The sequence below is a fragment of the Aquarana catesbeiana genome, linkage group LG07, assembly GCF_042186555.1.
Source record: "Aquarana catesbeiana isolate 2022-GZ linkage group LG07, ASM4218655v1, whole genome shotgun sequence".
NCBI lineage: Eukaryota > Metazoa > Chordata > Amphibia > Anura > Ranidae > Aquarana > Aquarana catesbeiana.
The window spans coordinates 281799708-281818538 of record NC_133330.1 but is presented as its reverse complement, the minus strand read 5'-3'; positions in this window follow the sequence as shown (position 1 = coordinate 281818538).

Genomic DNA, 18831 nt, shown 5'->3' with positions numbered 1-18831 from the left:
ATTTGATCGGTAACTAAAAATACATTTATTATGTATGAGAAATATTATATCTTACCTATAATCAGATACCAAGGGGTCTTTTTTTTTTTTTGTTTTACCCAAGATTCACACAACTTTTTCCCTATGAGTCACACATTTTTAATTTAAACATGTGAAAAATGTGTGAATCTTGATTGAAAATATTGATAAATAGAGCCATAAATGTACCATTGTTAGATATTAAAATATATATACATATTATTAAAATTATTATCATTAATATTATACAGGATTTATAAAGTGCCAACAGTTTGCACAGCGCTTTACAAATCATATATATATATATATATATATATATATATATATATATATATATATATATATATATATATATATATATATATATATATATATATATTCTGTATCTCACACACACGTATATAAAATGATAATGTTTGTGTGTATGTGCATATATATAAAATATGTATATATAAAATTATAGTATATTATGTGCATTTTGCAAACTGATTGCGGGGTGTCTTTAACTTAAAATACACTCAGCAATCAGTTCGCACAAACAGGTTGTGATTAAGATTTACAGCGAATTTGCATCTAGTGTGAACCGGCCCTCAGTGGGACTCCTGGGTCTTGCAGAGGAGGAAGATCAAAACCAGCAGTGTTTTTATTGTCATAAAACACCGCTGTTTTTAATCTTCCTCCTCTGCAAGACCCAGTAAGTCCCTCTAAATCAGTTTTGGATATACAGTATCTCACAAAAGTGAGTACACCCCTCACATTTTTGTAAATATTTTATTATATCTTTTCATGTGACAACACTGAAGAAATGACACTTTGCTACAATGTAAAGTAGTGAGTGTACAGCCTGTATAACAGTGTAAATTTGCTGAGCCCTGAAAGTGGTTGTAAACCCACAAACAAAAAAAAACCTGCAGACAAAGGCATAATGAGCTAGTATGCATAGCATACTAGCTCATTACGAAATACTCACCTTAGATCGAAGCCCCCGCTGTAGTTCCCGCACACTACTCCGGCCGGCCACACTGCTCCCGGAGTTATTTCCCGGTATTGCGGGCTCCAGCGCTGTGATTGGCCGGAGCCACGATGACATCACTCCATGTGCGGGAGCCGCCGGTAATGGCACGTCAGCTGAAGTAACGGCATGAACGAGCCGTTGCTTCAGTGCGCATATGCCGATGATGTCGGCACATGCTGATACAGGGGAAATCTCCTAAACCTGTACGGAAATAACTCCGGGAGCAGTGTGGCCACGGTAGCTACAGGTAAGCCTTATTACAGGCTTACCTGTAGTAAAAAGTGGATTAAAAGGGTTTACAACCACTTTAAAATAACTTAACACACAGCCATTAATGTCTAAACCGCTGGCAACAAAAGTGAGTACGCCCCTAAGTGAAAATGCCCAAATTGGGCCCAAAGTGTCAATATTTTGTGTGGCCATCATTATTTTCCAGCACTGTTTTAACCCTCTTGGGCATGGAGTGGCATGCAACCCCAGACTGTGACACTCCCACCACCATGCTTGACTGTAGGCAGGACACACTTGTCTTTGTTCTCCTCACCTGGTTGCCACCACACACGCTTGACACCATCTGAACCAAATATTTTATCTTGGTGTCATCAGACCACAGGACATGGTTCCAGTAATCCATGTCCTTAGTCTGCTTGTCTTCAGCAAACTGTTTGCTGGCTCTCTTGTGCATCATCTTTAACCACCTCAATACTGTGCATTTTCGCCCCCTTCCTGCCCAAGCCATTTTTCAGCTTTCAGCACTATCGCAATTTGAATGACAATTTCGCGGTCATACAACACTCGACCCAAATGAAATTGTTATAATTTTTTCCCCACAAATAGAGGTTTCTTTTAGTGGTATTTGATCACCTCTGCGGTTTTTATTTTTTGCGCTATAAACAAAAGAAGAGTGACAAGTTTTAAAAAAAACACAATAATTTTTACCTTTTGCTATAATAAATATCCAATTTTTTTTTCTTTAAAACTAATTTTTTCTCAGTTTAGGCCGATATGTATTCTTGTACATATTTTTGGTAAAAAAAAAATCACAATAAGCGTATATAGATTGGTTTGCGCAAAAGTTATAGTGTCTACCAAATAGGGGATAGTTTTATAACATTTTAATTTTTTTTAATTTTTTTACTAGTAATGGCGGCGATCTGCGATTTTTATTGTGACTGCGATATTGAGGCGGACACATCGGACACTTTTGACACATATTTGGGACCATTCACATTTATACAGCGATCCGTGCTATAAAAATGCATTGATTACTGTATAAATGTGACAGGCAGTGAAGGGGTTAACACTGGGTGGTGATGGAGGGGTTAACTGTGTTGCTAGGGGAGTGATTCTAACTGTAGGGGGTGGGGACTCACTAGGGGAGGAGACCGATCGGTGTTCCCCTGTACTGGGAACACACCATCGGTCTCCTCTCCTCTGACAGGACCGTGGATCTGTGTGTTTACATACACAGATCCATGGTCCTGCTGTGTTACCGGTAATCGCGGGTGCCCGGCGGCCATCGCGGCCGCTGGGCACGCGCACCGGGTGCTTAGTGACACAGCACGCGCTCGCGATCGCCGGCGGCAGCGCGCGCGCGCCCCCTGGTGGCCTAAGAAAGCGAGGACGTCATATGACGTCCGCCCGCAACGAGAGCTGCGCCGCCTGGCCGTCAATTGACGGCCAGCGGTCGGCAGGCGGTTAAAAGAGACTTCCTTCTGGGATGACAGCTATGCAGACCAATTTGGTCTTAGCACTGACAGGTTGACCCCTTCAACCTCTGCAGCAATGCTGGCAGCACTCATACGTTTATTTCCCAAAAGAAACAACCTCTGGATATGACGCTGAGTACATGCACTCAAGTTCTTTGGTTGACCATGGTGAAGCCTGTTTTGAGAAGAACCTGTCCTGTTAAGCCACTGTATGGTCTTGGTCACCGTGCTGCAGTTCAGTTTCTGGGTCTTGGTTGAGACCAGGTATCCCAATTTGAGAGTCCTCCAATTTGACCATGGTGAAGCCTGTTTTGAGAAGAACCTGTCCTGTTAAGCCACTGTATGGTCTTGGTCACCGTGCTGCAGTTCAGTTTCTGGGTCTTGGCAATCTTCTTATAGCCTAGGCCATCTTTATGTAGAGAAACAATTCTTTTTTTCAGATCCTCAGAGAGTTCTTTGCCATGAGGTGCCATGTTGCACTTCCGGTGACCAGTATGATAGAGTCAGAGCGATAACAACAAATTTAACACACCTGCTCCCCATTACACTAACGAGTCACATGACACCGGGGAGGGAAAATGGCTAATTGGGCCCAATTTGGACATTTTCACTTAGGGGTGTACTCACTTTTGTTGCCAGCAGTTTAGACATGCCTGTGTGTTGAATTATTTTGAGGGGACAGCAAATTCACACTGTTATACAAGCTGTACACTCACTACTTTATATTGTGGTAAAGTGTAATTTCTTTAGTATTGTTGTCAGGGCTGGCTCAGCCCTTCCTTCTCTGAGCTGGCCGCTCAGCTGTCAGCTAATTGCCAGCTCTCATCTCTCTCCACAGTTAACCAGCTGTTGAGGATCTGCTCGTCAGTCCCACCTACTTAAAGATCTCCAGCTCACTTCATTCCTGCCTTCGCCTTGGTCACATCACAAGAAACCATCTCCTGCGTTCCTGTTTAAAGACTGGCTTTGCTGATATCCCTTCTGGCTCCTTATCCTGCTTGCTGTTCCTCTACTTGGATCCCTGACTTCTGGCCTGGCTGATTACCCGATCTGGTTACTGAACTCTGGCTTGGCTGATTACCTGATCTGGTTACTGAGCTCTGGCTTGGCTGACTACCCAATCCGGTTACTGGACTCTGGCTATGCTTTGACTACGCTTACTCTATTTACCTTTTTATTTTTATTATTAAACAAGTGTGATTTTACTGTACTTCTGTCTCTGTCTGGTTCATGGTTTCTGGCAGTAGGCGAAGGCCATGAATTCAGAAGATACAGACAATCCACTTGTTGGTAATATTTTTTCCAGATTGGATGAGCAAGATCACCACATCGATCAGTTTGCCATGGCGTTACAAATGCTCCTGAGTCGCACGGCTCACCTGGAATCCCCCACTATGGTTGCAGGACGTCCCTGCTGCTGCACCAGTCTCTGTGCAGGCACCCGCCTTAAATATTACCTCTATAAGAGGTATGTCTGGTTCCGCCCCGCTTCCCCAGCGATTTGGGGCGATCCAGTTCAATGCAGAGGGTTTCTCTACCAAGTTGACATATACTTTGAGATGCTGCCCCAGGCGTTTCCCATGGACAGAAGCAAAGTAGGGTTCCTGATATCTTCGCTTTTTGAGAGACCCTTGGCCTGGGCTAACCCTCTATGGGAGATGCAAAAACCTGTTGTCTTGAGTTACCCAGAGTTTGTGGCCTCCTTTAAAAGGGTATTTGATGTTTCCGAACGCTCCGCTTCTGCTGCCAAGTGCCTCATGTCCATCAAACAGAGTACGAGAACTGTTGCCGACTACGCCATTGAGTTCAGTACTCTGGCAGCAGAGGTTACTTGGAACAATGAGGCCCTCGTGGCTGCTTTTTCTCATGGTCTCTCGGATTCCATCAAGGATGAGATAGCAGCCCGAGATATACCCACTGAGCTGGAGAGCTTGATCTCATTTGCCATCCTCATTAACTCCAGACTCAGAGAAAGACTTTCTTTTAAGTAACGCCTTTGCAGTCCCACCCGTGCCTCCCTCACCTCCCATGCCTCCTGGTACCAAGCCGGTCAGTGAAGATGAGCCCATGCACTTGGGCTTCACGCGTCTCTCTGCGGATGAGAGAGCCTTTAGGAGGAGGGAGAGATTGTGCCTTTATTGTGGCCAGGCAGGTCACTTTTTGAAGTCTTGTCCTATCCATCCTGGAAACACCCGAACCTTGAGGTCCTGTCATGGACAGACCTTAGGTGGTGTGTCGTCCCCAGTTATCCAGAAGGATAAGCCATTGGTTTCGGTCACCCTTTCTTGGGCTAAGTCGTCTATCGAGATACAGGCTCTAATCGACTCTGGGGCTGCAGGCCTGTTCATTGATGCTGCCTTTGTATCAAAGCACTCGATTCCGCTGCAGCTGCATGACACTCCACTTGCCATTGAGGCTCTTGATGGGAGACCTCTACAGCCTGAACAGGTGACTCATGAGACGGTTCCATTGTCCATGGCCGTAGGGGCTCTTCACCATGAGATAATCCAATTCCAAGTGATTTCCTCTCCTAAGTTTCCACTGGTTATTGGTTATCCTTGGTTACAGAGGCACAACCCCACTTTTGATTGGCTCCATGCTGAGGTTCTCTCCTTGTCACCACAATGCAGTGAAACATGCTTCTGGAAGGTAGCCAAGATCCTGCGTACCTCTTCACACTCCTCCCTGCCAGAGGAGTACCGTGATTTTAGCGATGTCTTTGACAAAGGTCAAGCTGGTAGTTTGCCTCCACACCGGCTGTATGATTGTGCAATTGACCTTCAACCTGGTGCCACTCCCCCTCGTGGCCGGGTTTACCCTTTGTCGGTCTTGGAGGATAAAGCCATGGAGAAGTATGTTGCAGACGCACTTTCTCTGGGTTTCATCCGCAAATCCTCATCTTCTGCTGGTGCTGGTTTCTTCTTTGTGAAGAAGAGGAGCGGTGAACCTCCTATTGATTATAGGGGGTCTCAATTGTTTCACAATTAAGAATGCCTACCCGATCCCGTTGATTACAGAGTTATTTGACCGCCTCAAGAGAGCAACGGTTTTCACTAAGCTTGATCGCAGAGGGGCTTACAATCTCGTGAAGATTAAGGAGGGCGATGAGTGGAAAACTGCATTTAATACCAGAACAGGCCATTATGAGTATCTCGTAATGTCTTTTGGCCTTTGTAATGCCCCAGCAGTTTTCCAGAAATTTATTAACGATGTCCTCCAAGATTTGTTGCAGTTATGTGTGGTGGTTTATCTCGATGATATCCTCATATTTTCCAAGTCCCTGGAGAGCCACCACACAGACGTCTGTCATGTGCTTCAGAAATTAAGAGAGAACAATCTCTATTGTAAACTGGAGAAGTGTGAGTTCCATCAGGAACAGGTTAAATTCCTGTCATTTTTACTGCTGGTTTTCAATGGACCCAGAGAAACTTTCGGCAGTCCTACAGTGGCCTCGACCCGTGGGGTTACGACCTCTGCAGTGTTTCCTGGGTTTTGCCAACTATTATCAGAAGTTTATTCGTAACTTCTCGTCTCTGGTCAAGCCCCTGACCAATATGACCAGAAAGAACGGTAACCCACAGAGTTGGTCTCCGGAGTCCATTAAGGCCTTTGAAAGTCTCAAAGCTGCCTTTGTTTCTGCTCCTGTGTTGGCACATCCTGATCCTACGTTACCTTTTATCCTTGATTCTGGTGGCCTAGTCTATGTGCTGATGTAACTGCCTTCATAGCTGCTTGTTCCGTGTGTGCTCAGAGTAAGACTCCACGACACCTTCCAGTGGGCCTCCTACAACTCATACCCAATGGAGAGAGGCCCTGGACCCACCTGTCTATGGATTTCATTGTGGAGTTGCCCAACTCCCAAGGCAACACAGTTATCCTTATGGTGGTTGACCAATTCTCAAAGATGTGTCATTGTATTCCACTTCTAAGGAACTGGCTTCCATTTTTGCTCGGGAGATCGTTCGCTTACATAGGCTACCCAAGGTGATTGTCTCAGACAGGGGTAGTAAGTTTGTGTCTCAGTTCTGGCGAGCCTTTTGTGCACAGCTGGGAATTCAGCTTGCTTTCTCCTCTGCGTATCACCCGTAGTTTAATGGGGCTGCAGAACGAGCCAATCAGTCCTTGGAGCAATTCCTACGTTGCTATATTTCTGACCATCACAACAACTGGTCAGACCTATTACCATGGGCAGAGTTTGCTCACAACAGTGCCTTGAATTCTGCTTCCCAATTGTCTCTGTTTATGGCAAATTATGGTTTCCAACCTTCAATGTTGCCTGAGTCGTTTGTTCCGCAGAGTATTCCTGCACTAGAGGAGCATCTCCATGGTCTTCATTCCACTTGCGCACAAGTCCAGGAGGCTTTGCGTCATGCTAATGATAGTAACAGGCTCCATGCTGACCGCAGACACCTGCCTGCGCCTTCCTACCAGGTTGGGGACAGGGTCTAGCTGTCATCCCACAACCTCCGACTTCGTGTTCCCTCACTAAAGTTCACACCTCGGTTTATTGGATCTTTCCGTATCTCGGTTTATTGGATCTTTCCGGGTCTCATCCTTGGACGTACATGCTCCTGTCCTCTTCCGTGATTTCCATAGACATTTTCCCCTCAAGCTCGGTGGTCCTCCGAGGGGGAGGGGTCGTTGAGGAGGGGGGTACTGTCAGGGCTGGCTCAGCCCTTCCTTCTCTGAGCTGGCCGCTTAGCTGTTGGCTAATTGCCAGCTCTCATCTCTCTCCACAGTTAACCAGCTGTTGTGGATCTGCTTGTCAGTCCCGCCTACTTAAAGATCTCCAGCTCACTTCATTCCTGCCTTCGCCTTGGTCACATCACAAGAAACCATCTCCTGCGTTCCTGTTTAAAGACTGGCTTTGCTGATATCCCTTCTGGCTCCTTATCCTGCTTGCTGTTCCTCTACTTGGATCCCTGACTTCTGGCCTGGCTGATTACCCGATCTGGTTACTGAAATCTGGCTTGGCTGATTACCCGATCTGGTTACTGAACTCTGGCTTGGCTGACTACCCGATCCGGTTACTGGACTCTGGCTATGCTTTGACGACACTTACTCTATTTACCTTTTTATTTTTATTAACAAACAAGTGTGATTTTACTGTGCTTCTGTTTCGGTCTGGTTCATAGTTTCTGACAGTAGGCGAAGGCCATGAATTCAGAAGATACAGTCAATCCACTTGTTGGTAATATTTTGGTAATATTTTTTTATTATTGGATGAGCAAGATCACTGCATGGATAATAAACAAGTGTGATTTTACTGTACTTCTGTCTCGGTCTGGTTCATGGTTTCTGACAGTTGTCCAATGAAAAGATATAAAAAAATATTTACAAAAATGTGAGGGGTGTACTCACTTTTGTGAGATACTGTATATAGTTATTTTTAGATATACCTCCAGATGAATGCTGCAGCAAAGTTCAGTTGCAGGGGTAGGGTTGCCACCTGTCCGGGATTCACCCAGACAGTCCGGGTTGTGGATCATATGTCCGGGTTTCACTCTGAAACCCGGACATATTATTCAGACAGGAATGTGGCTCGAAACAGGGATGGCTGGAGGGTGACAGGGCACTATGCATGCCACATTATTATTCTCTTTGGAGTGCCCAGGTCTGTTACGATCATATAGTGTATATTAAAAAAAAAGCGCCGCTAAAGTTTTCGGGGTTTGGCTTGAAGAAAAAGTGGCAACTATATGCAGGGGTCCCCGAGGATAATCACAATGCAGTGTCCATCTTTGTGCCAAAGACCTGAAGACAAGATCAGCAGTGATGGGGAGATTCTCCAACTGTTGTTCACCCAGCCTAAAACAGCTTCTCCCCAGCAGAAACTGTGGTGTGGTACTAGATCTCATCGTCAACCTATCTACTCTGTGCTTTGGTCCCTCCTCAGTAGTTTCCTATCTGACATGCAACTGTACCTCTAACTACCAGAAGTTTCTATCAGAGATCTAACCTGGCTCTAGCCTATGCCGGTTATCAAGCCCTACACTAAAATTAGGTATAGAATCCCAGACCAGAAGAGACCAGATTAACTACAACAAAATGATAACAATAGGACATAGATAATCTGGCTGTCACAAGGATTTAGATAAACACTCAAAAAGCTGTGGGCAGTGGTAGTTAAACTATTGAAACATAGGAATACTTGCATAATAGTCTCTTCTGGTCTGGATTTAGCAGCATGGACAGGATATGTGGCTGGGACTCTCTCTCTCTCTCTCTCTCTCTCCCCCTCTCTCTCTCCACTTCCTCCTTCCAAACTTTAAAGATGGGAACAAAGCAATGGTGTCTGCATGCAGTGTCTTCGGGTGTAAAGAGGATGGGCATACGCCTGCTCACTTATCCAATCTCAGGAGGGATGGTGTGAAAATATACTGTGCTTGAGGGACGGTGCTCGACCCTGCGCCTCCCAGCGCCTCAGCTCAGCAGGATCTGTGATGCAGGTGTTGAGAGTGACCTGAGAGTGTTGAGGCTGCCACCCGACGACCAGATACTGCCGACGGCAGATGCGCCCACACTCATTCGCGGAGGCTTTCCCTTGTCGCCTAAGCCGCAACACAGCCGTGCTCTCCCCAACTGTCCAGATCACTGCTTCCAGATGAAGACCGTGGTCCCAAGAGCCCGACTCCTCCTCTCCTCAGGCTATTTATCTCCTCTCCCAGCATTCTGAATTCTCCCTCCAGCCAGCTGGAACTTGTAGTCCACAACGATCTGTCTCCCATGTAAACTCGGCTTTCTGGACTACATGTCCCAAAATCCTTTGCCCTTAGTCCTCATTCGCTCTGCATTCAGGATGTTACAACAGAGTCTGTGCTGGACACCAGGGGAAACAGTCTCCCCGTGGCAACTCCTGCAAATTGTCCACTGTCACTGCAGGCAATTAAGCCAGCTCCTGGCTACATAGAATTATGTCTTAGCACTTTCTGTATCTGAGAGGCTGGCTTTAAAATTTAACAGGGGACACTCACAATCACTATTACACTGATTGAATGCTATACTTATCAAACTCATCAAATCACACTGGGCCCATTCAATTGAGCTAGCTGAAGACACTAGATTTCTACACCACAGGAACACTGGGCATCTATCCGGCTCATATCAGGTCATAGACTCTAGATACAACTTGTAAGCTGTGTTAGGTGTTTGTGTTAAAGAGGCTGTGTCATCAGGAGGTTAAAGGCAGAATAAACAAAAAAATATAATATAAAATATTGCACAGGTATACAGACTAAATATAAAAGTGCATGCTGCCGGCAACAACACAACAGGACCAAGTGTGAAACAATAAAAATGCTGCAGCGCTAAACATAGATATTGAATAAACAAGTGTCCATAAAATGTGAACAACTGGTGCTGTTCTAAATAGTGCAGATGAATTCCTTGATGATCACCCAGTATCAATGAGTATAATTGATGTGTGTTTTCATCACCCAAGTGCACCTCCACCGATATTGATATAAAATGCCTCCTTACCATAGGTCTAGTTTCCAAATTATAAGAGTCTAGACAGGCGTGCTATGCAGGTATAGAAGATCCAATCTGATACCTCTATTATATTTCAGGTGGTGGTACTGTCATGGCTGATGGTAAAGTTTACTCCATAGTAGGGTGCATGAAGGAAAGATAAAACAGCCACGTAAGTAAAACTGCTTAACAGTTTATTAAAGAAATCGGTGCTAAACACTTACAGAAATCCAGTAAAAACAAGCATTAATAGATCCAAGACATCCTAGAAGTTGATCGACCAGTATACAGGATTGGCATGCGTGGTACCTCATGGGCTCCAACCGACGCGTTTCATTAGAATTAATGTCCTCTGGGCCATGCCAGAGGACTGATTTAGCACTGATTTATTTTTTTTTTTTTCAAATAGCGTTTTTATTTTCAAACACAGGTGCATTACATTGCAGTGAGAACATTCTGAGCAATGGTGGTATCTAAACTTAAGTTAACATATAGTTTGCTGATGCTAAATTTCTTTACTCATAGATAGAAGTATTACTAAGTGCCTTCGGTAGTCCAATGCTTGTCGTCTAGTGATTCATTTGTTTTACACGTTATTGGAATACCTGCTTCACCACTGCATAACTGTGGTTATATGTTTCAAAACTGTAGAAGTCATAAATCTATACATTTAAAAGAAATTAGAGGTAGATAGTGGGAGGTGGAGAAGAAGGTGGGGGGGAGGAGGAGGAGAAAAGAAATGAGATTTAGGAAAAAAAGGGGGGGGTGATATAGAAGTCGTTGAGATAGCGGTGTTACCTGGTCAAGGTGGATCCTCCCGGAGGTGCCATGGCTCCCAGACCCTGTTATGTGCCTCCAGTCTGTCTTGTATTCTGGCTGTCATATTTTCCATCACTTCTATGTCCTTAATTCTGGCATAAAGATCCTCAGCAGTTGGTGGATCCCAGTATAAAGCTATGAGGCATCTTGCTGCCGTTAGGACATGACGCACTAATTTCTTATATGGGGTGGAGAGTTTGAGTGGTGATAGACCTAATAAAAAGAACTTTGGGGACGCCTGGACCTGTGTGTCCAATAGGCGGTCTAGTAGTCTCTGGACTGTGGACCAGTATGGGGCCAGTAGTGGGCAGCTCCAGTATATATGTAGGAAGGTGCCTTTTGCTCCTTGGCAACGCCAGCACCTATCGGAGGTATTAGGGAAGATCTTATGGAGCACCTCTGGGGTCATATACCACTGTAGGAGAATTTTATAGGAGTTTTCCTTATACAATGTGCATATTGAGCTCCTTGCTGCTTGGGACCAAATGATCTGCCACTGTGTCATAGGAATGTCCTCACCAAGAGTCCTTTCCCATTTGGTCATATAAGAATGTTTGCCCTGCCCATCTTGGGAGAATGTGTTTAGGATCTTGTATATGCCCGATATGAGCCCTTTCTGGGCATTGCCTGCCAGAATCATAGTTTCGAATGGGGAAGGAGGTGAAAATTGTAGGTTGGGTGTTATAGTAAGAGCATAATGTCTGATTTGTAAGTACCCATAAAACGCCTGTCTAGGGAGTTCATATTTATTTTGTAGATCAGTAAATGGCAAGAGTTTCCATGTCCTAGGATCCACCAGGCTTCCAAAGTGGAATAAATTCCGGGAGGTCCAGGGGTGTGACATTTGATAGGTGAGGCTGTCCGGCACTTTGGGGTTACAGACAAAAGAGGTCAGGAGCGATTTTTCCGATGACAGTCCATGAGTAGGAGCCAGTTTGCGCCATACCCTATGCAAGAGGGACATGGGACCTAGCATACGCTCAGGGGCCACATCCGCGTTCGCACTCCATAATAGGTTATTTGGGTGTGTGGGAGCTAGCCATAGCTTCTCAATTTCCGTCCATTTATTGTAGGACTTGTGGGTGTACCACGATGCTATTGCACGTAGTTGGGCTGCGTAATAGTATTTAACAATATTAGGGAAAGCTAGTCCCCCTTCATTGCGGGACGCCATCAACACTGATCCCGGTACCCTGTGTCTTTTATAATTCCAAACAAATTGTAGGAGATCGGACTGAAGTTTTTTCAATTGGTGGAGCGGAATTGGTATGGGTAGTGTTTGAAAAAGATAAAGGAGCTTCGAAAGGATAGTCATTTTAAGCGAGGCTATTCTGCCTATCAGGGAGATATGGTGCTTTTTCCATTGGAGCATGGAGGATCTAATTGAACGGAATAATGGGGGGAAGTTCTCCTGGTACAGGGTGTTAAATTTGGAGGTGATGTACGTCCCCAGATATTTCAGGGATGTTGTTTTCCATGTAAACGGGAAGTTGGACTTTAAGAGTGTAACCTCGGTGGCCGGGATATTAATTGGGAGTGCTTCTGATTTTGATTCGTTTATTTTATATCCTGAAAGGGCTCTAAAGCGGTTTAATTCTGTATGTAGGATCGGGAGGGTAGTATGGGGTTGAGTCAGTGTGAGTATGATATCGTCGGCGAAGAGGGAGATCTTAAATTCTCTACCTCTGACCGAAATTCCCTTAATGTCTGGGTTGCTTCTGATGGATGCTGCTAGGGGTTCTACACAGAGTGCGAATAGGAGAGGGGAGAGTGGGCACCCCTGTCTAGTCCCGTTCGCCACAGAAAATGTCGGAGAGAGTGCAAAGGGGGTTCTAACTTGGGATGAAGGGTTAGTGTATAAGTGTTTGACTGCTTGTAGGAAAGGTCCCTGAAATCCCATAAATTGCAAGGTGGCGAACAGCAAATGGCCACCCCAGCCGATCAAATGCTTTTTCCGCGTCCAGGCTTAACAGCAAGGACGCCTGGCCTTCCCTGTTCGCCACCTCCACCAGATCTATTACCTTTCTAGTATTATCGCCTGCTTGTCTGAGCGGGACAAATCCCATCTGGTCTTTGTGGACCAGGGAGGGGAGGATCTGATTGAGGCGGTTGGAAAGGAGTTTGGTAAAGATTTTTAGGTCGGAGTTCAGTAACGCAATGGGTCTGTAACTAGCGCATATGGAGGGGTCTTTATCCGGTTTGGGTATAAGCGTAATAAAGGAACATTGCATGTCTGGAGGTATGGGGGTGTCTTGTAGGAAGGCTTGAAATATCCTGCGCATATGTGGGAGTAAGGTGGGGAGGAACGTTTTGTAGTATTCGCATGGGAATCCGTCTGGTCCTGGGGCTTTATGTGAAGGCAAACTTTTAACAGTCAGTTCTATTTCCTCGTCTGTGATCTGTGCATTTAGTGATAGCAAGTCAGTTGGCGTCAAGTGGGGGATTCCACTGGATTCTAGATACTGTCGTAGTTTGTGGGATAGGTCCTGTGAGGGGGGGTTACTGGGTATGTCTGGGTTATTGTATAGGTTTTTGTAAAAGTCTGCAAAAGTATGGGCAATCTCTGTGGGGTGGGATACCATTTGTCCTAATTTATTTTTAATTTGGTGTGGTGTTTGCATGTGGGACTTGTCTCGTAATTTGTTGGCTAAAAGGGAATGCGCCTTGTTTCCCTTGTCATAAAACATTTGTTTCAGTCTAGTCAGTGCTTTTTCTACTTGGCCTAATGCAAGTTCTTTAAGGGTGGAGCGGAGACTAATTATTTTCCGAAGAAGGGGTATTGTGGGGGTATTTTGGAGCTTACCCTCCAATACTTTGAGGTCCCTCTCCGCGTTTAATTTCGCTGCTAGTTTATCTTTCTTCATTGCGGAGGACAGTGCCATACACTTACCGCGTAGGACCGCCTTGTGGGCCTCCCATAGTGTAGATAATGAAGTTTCTGAGGAGACATTTTCTGTAAAGTAATATTTAAGGGTGGAATGTAATTCCAATTGAGAGGGCAGGTGTTGGAGGAGGAATGTGTTAAGTCTCCAGTTATAGGATTTGCGGTTGGGGGTGTCTAAGTTCAGCCTAAGTAGGATGGGGGCATGATCTGACCATGAGATGGGGAGTATTTGAGCTGCTTGTGTTAGTTTGAGCGTAAGATTGTTGACGAAGAAGTAATCTATTCTAGAGTGGGTGCGGTGGGGGGCGGAATAAAATGTATACTGGCGATCGCCTGGGTGAAGGGCCCTCCACGCGTCAAAGAGCGCATATCGTCTAGAGATTTGTCGGAAGAGTCTAGAGTCCCTAAGGACTCCTGTTGGTGACGTCCGGGTGCCCACCACCTGACGATCCGCAGTTGCTGATTGGACAAGGTTGAAATCCCCCCCCACCACCAAAACCCCTGGATTTGATTTAAAGATGCGGGAGTATACTTTGGAGAGAAAGTTATATTGTTTGGTGTTCGGTGCGTATAGGGCGCATAACGTGATTAGTTGTGCGTGCCATGTACCCTGTAGGATAATGAAGTGACCTTAAGGATCAGCATAGTGGTTTGCACAAGTGAAGGGGGCTCCCTTTTTAATAAGTATAGCCACACCCGCTTTTTTTTGAGTGCTGGAAGATAAATATATTTGAGGAAAATATCTGGAGGCGAACACGAATGAGCCCTCTTTATTAAAATGTGTTTCCTGTACCATTACTATATCAGTTCCCGATTGTCTGAACTCCCTCAGCGCCAGATGCCTTTTTTTGTTAGAATTCAGTCCATGGACATTTAAGGATAGTATCTTTGCCATCGCACTGATTTATTTTTAATAAACTGTTAAGCAGTTTTACACCATGTGGCTGTTTTATCTTTCCTTTATGGGCCCTACTAAGGAGTAAACTTTACTATCAGCCATGACAATACCACCACCTGCAATATAATAGAGGAAGCTGATTGGATCTTCTATACCTGCATATCACGCCTGTCTAGACTCTTATAATTTGGAGTCTAGACCTCTGGTAAGGAGGCATTTTATATCAATAACACTGGAGGTGCACTTGGGGGATCAAAACGCACATCAATTATATTCATTGTTACTGAATGTTCATCAAGGAATTAGTCTACAGTATTTAGAACAGCACCACTTTATGAACACTTGTTTATTCAATATCTATGTTTAGCGTGGCAACATTTTTTATTGTGTCACAGTTAAAGGGAGTAGTCTGAGTCCAGGCTGGTCATTTTCCTACCCTTTTCTGGTCTGCAGCCATAGACCTTGATTGGGTAAACTTGCTGATTCCTTGCTTCAAGGAGGACCAGTAAAATACTTGTTCATAAAATAATTGTTGGGCCATTTTTTCACAGTGGTTGATTTGTTCACTGATTTCATACACATGGTGGATGTATAGATATATAAACTTGCATATAATTTTGCACCATCTCAGTGTTAATGTTGGTAGCATGAGTATTGCGAATACTGCAATGATATTGCAGTACATTGTTTTTAGGATTGTTCTATAAAGAAACATATCACAGAGCCATTTTTTTTTAAATAATACTTTATTTTAGTTTAAAGGTTAAAGTTTTAGGCTTATTGGTTCTAATGGTATTGCATTTAGGTACCAGTGAGTGCTGATGCTACCTAATTCGATGTATCATTCTGGGGGATTAACACTGAGCGCAGGGTTTTCTTTTTTTTTGTCTGTGTACTGCACCCTGTGGTTTGTGGTCCTTATTACATTGGTGATCTGTGTAATGCACTCTATGGTTTGTGGTCCTTATTACACTGATGGTCTGTGTAATTCACCCTATGTTTTGTGGTTCTTATTACATTGGTGGTTTTTGTAATGCACCCTGTAACTGGTGGTCAATGGAAGAGAACTCTATTACATTGACCACCAATTACAGGGTGCATCACAAAAACACCAATAAGGATTACAAACCATTACATAGTGCATTACACCGACCACCAACGTAATAAGGGCCATGAACCACAGGGTGCATTACACAGGTGTGATGCATCTTGGAGTTCAGCATTCAGTGGAAGAGGGCCCTACTACATTAGTGTAATAAAAATTTTAATTCAAGTGCCACACCACTGCTAAGAGGTCAAGATAAAACCTTATTCCAATAAAAGTCAATAGGGCAATCCAAAAAGTAGCCAACATGTTTCAGGAATCCAAGAGGGCTCCCCTCATCAGGGCTTGATTGGCAACAATGTGAATAGTTTGGAAGTGAACTGGATCTTTAATTTTTCAAGCGTGATTGCAAGCACAGGCGTTGTCAGTAGCTGGCCTGTATAGTTCAGTTTAAAACAGTTTTGGTGCTTGGCCAGATGTACTGGCTGTATACTGCCATTTTGCAGTAGTGCTACCCCCTTAGGAACCACTGAATATAATGGGTCCCCTGTTCACTTCTGAGCCTTGGGCGAGGCACAACCCCTGCTGACACCACCGTAAAACTGTAACCAAACGTCACCTGGGATATCACAAGAAGGATAAACACACCACTTTTTGATGAAGAAAATATTTGGTTTATGTAAGATTAACCGGTTCCCGACCGGCACACGCCGATGTACATCGGCAGAATGGCACGGCTGGGCAAATGGGCGTACCTGTACGTCCATTTGAATTCCCTGCCGTGTCATTGCGCGCGCGCCGGCCGGGAGCTCCGTGAGTCGGGTCGCCGCGGGGATACCCGCGATCGCCTCACGGAGAGGACGAACGGGGAGATGCTGATGTAAACAGCATCTCCCCGTTCTGCCTAGTAACAAGTGTCACTGATCACAGCTCCCTGTCATCGGGAGCTGTGATCAGAGTAATGACACACACAGCCCATCCCCCTACAGTTAGTAATCACTCCCCTAGGACACACTTAACCCCTCCCCGCCCCCTGGTGGTTAACCCCTTCACTGCCAGTGTCATTTATACAGTAATCAGTACATTTTTAATGGCACTGATTGCTGTATTAATGACAATGGTCCCAAAAATGTGTCAAAAATGTCCGACATGTCCGCCATAGCGTCACAGTCACAATAAAAATCGCTGATCGCCGCCATTACTAGTAAAAAAAAAAATTATTAATAAAAATGCCATAAAACTATTCCCTATTTAGTAAACGCTATAACTTTTGCGCAAACCAATCAATAAACGCTTATTGCGATTATTTTTTTTACCAAAAATATGTAGAAGAATACGATCGGCCTAAACTGAGGAAAAAAAATGTTTTTTTATATATTTTTGGGGGATATTTATTATAGCAAAATGTAAAAAATAATGCGTTTTTTTCAAAATTGTCTTATTTTGTTTATAGCGCAAAAAATTAAAATCACAGAGGCGATCAAATACCACCGAAAGAATTTGTGGGAAAAAAAGGACATCAATTTTGTTTGGGAGCCACGTCACACGACCACGCAATTGTCAGTTAAAGCGACGCAATGCCGAATCGCAAAAAACGCTCTGGTCAGGAAGGGGGTAAAATCTTCCAGGGCTGAAGCGGTTAAGGTAGGCAGTAATCTCGATACAAAAATCAATGTAAGATTATACACAAAGAGAGTCACAGGTAACAAAGTAAGCAATAAAACATATAACAGTGCCACTTTAAATAGACCCAATTGTCCTGCAGCTTAAACATAGACCCCCTACTGAGAGAGAATTTTTCCTAAACCGGCATAAAAGGAGCCTGTGGGCTCTCAGTAACCAGAGCCAGGGCTTACTCTCTGAGGGTGTTGGCAAGAAAGAAAAATGTCCTATGTAAAACCTACATGGGACACTAGATGTGGGAAAACTCTTCTGCAGGCTTGATGGAGCTCATTTCGTTGGTGCACATTGGAGGTGTAATCCCTTTAATAAAAAGATGACACTTCCCTAGAGGTAATAAGGTTATTCAAGCTGAAGAAAGGTAAGGGCAGTATGATCAGCAATCTGGCAATTCTCTTCTTTACTCTCTGGCTCAATCAGTTCTGGCCTGTGGTTTCCTAGTTCAGCCTCCAGTCCTTCACACATCCTATCTCCTTCCTGGTCTTCTCCTCTCTCCCCCTTTCTAGCTTATTTTTTTTATGTCCCCCCCCCCCGGTGCTTACTCATATTGGGATTGTAATTCTTGTAATTCTTTTCCAGCTGATCTGAATGGAAGGCCTTTGCCTGCAGCATACAAGTTCCAACATTCTTACTATGGCTGTATTAGTTTCTGTGTCCATTAAACTGCAAAGCACTGCCATCTTGTGGCCATTTTATAATCTGCAACCAGTGACAATGCAGTGTGTTACCTTCCTGGAATGTATGTGTTTTACATTATGCTTATATATATTTGGGTTGAGCCTCACCTTTCTCTGCCAACGTTGTGGTAGCCTTGGGACAGGGACAGGCCAATAAACTGGGGGGGTTGTAAAAATAAGGGTTAGTACCCGTTTTACTGAGGTCCTTCCCCTGGGTGGGTATAAAGGTGGAGCTAGTATAAGCTAAAACCGGAGATGCCTGATTCAGAGAATGATGGGTGAAGGCTACCGCTGGTAAACTAAGATTTAAAGTGATTGTAAGGGTTCCTTTTTTGTTTTGTTTTTTAAATAACAAAAATATCATACTTACCTAAACTGTGCAGCTCGTTTTACACAGAGTGCCCCCGAGCCTCGTCTTCTGGGGTCCCCCGGCGGCTGTCGCCGCTCCTCCCCATATCAGATATCCCCTTAGGAGAAGCGTTCTCCCGAGGGGGTTACCTTGCGGGCGCGCTCCCGAGTCCGCCCCCTGGTGCCCGCGTCATTGGATTTGATTGACAGCAGTGGGAGCCAATGGCTGCGCTGCTATCAATCTATCCAATCAAGAGCTGAGAACCCC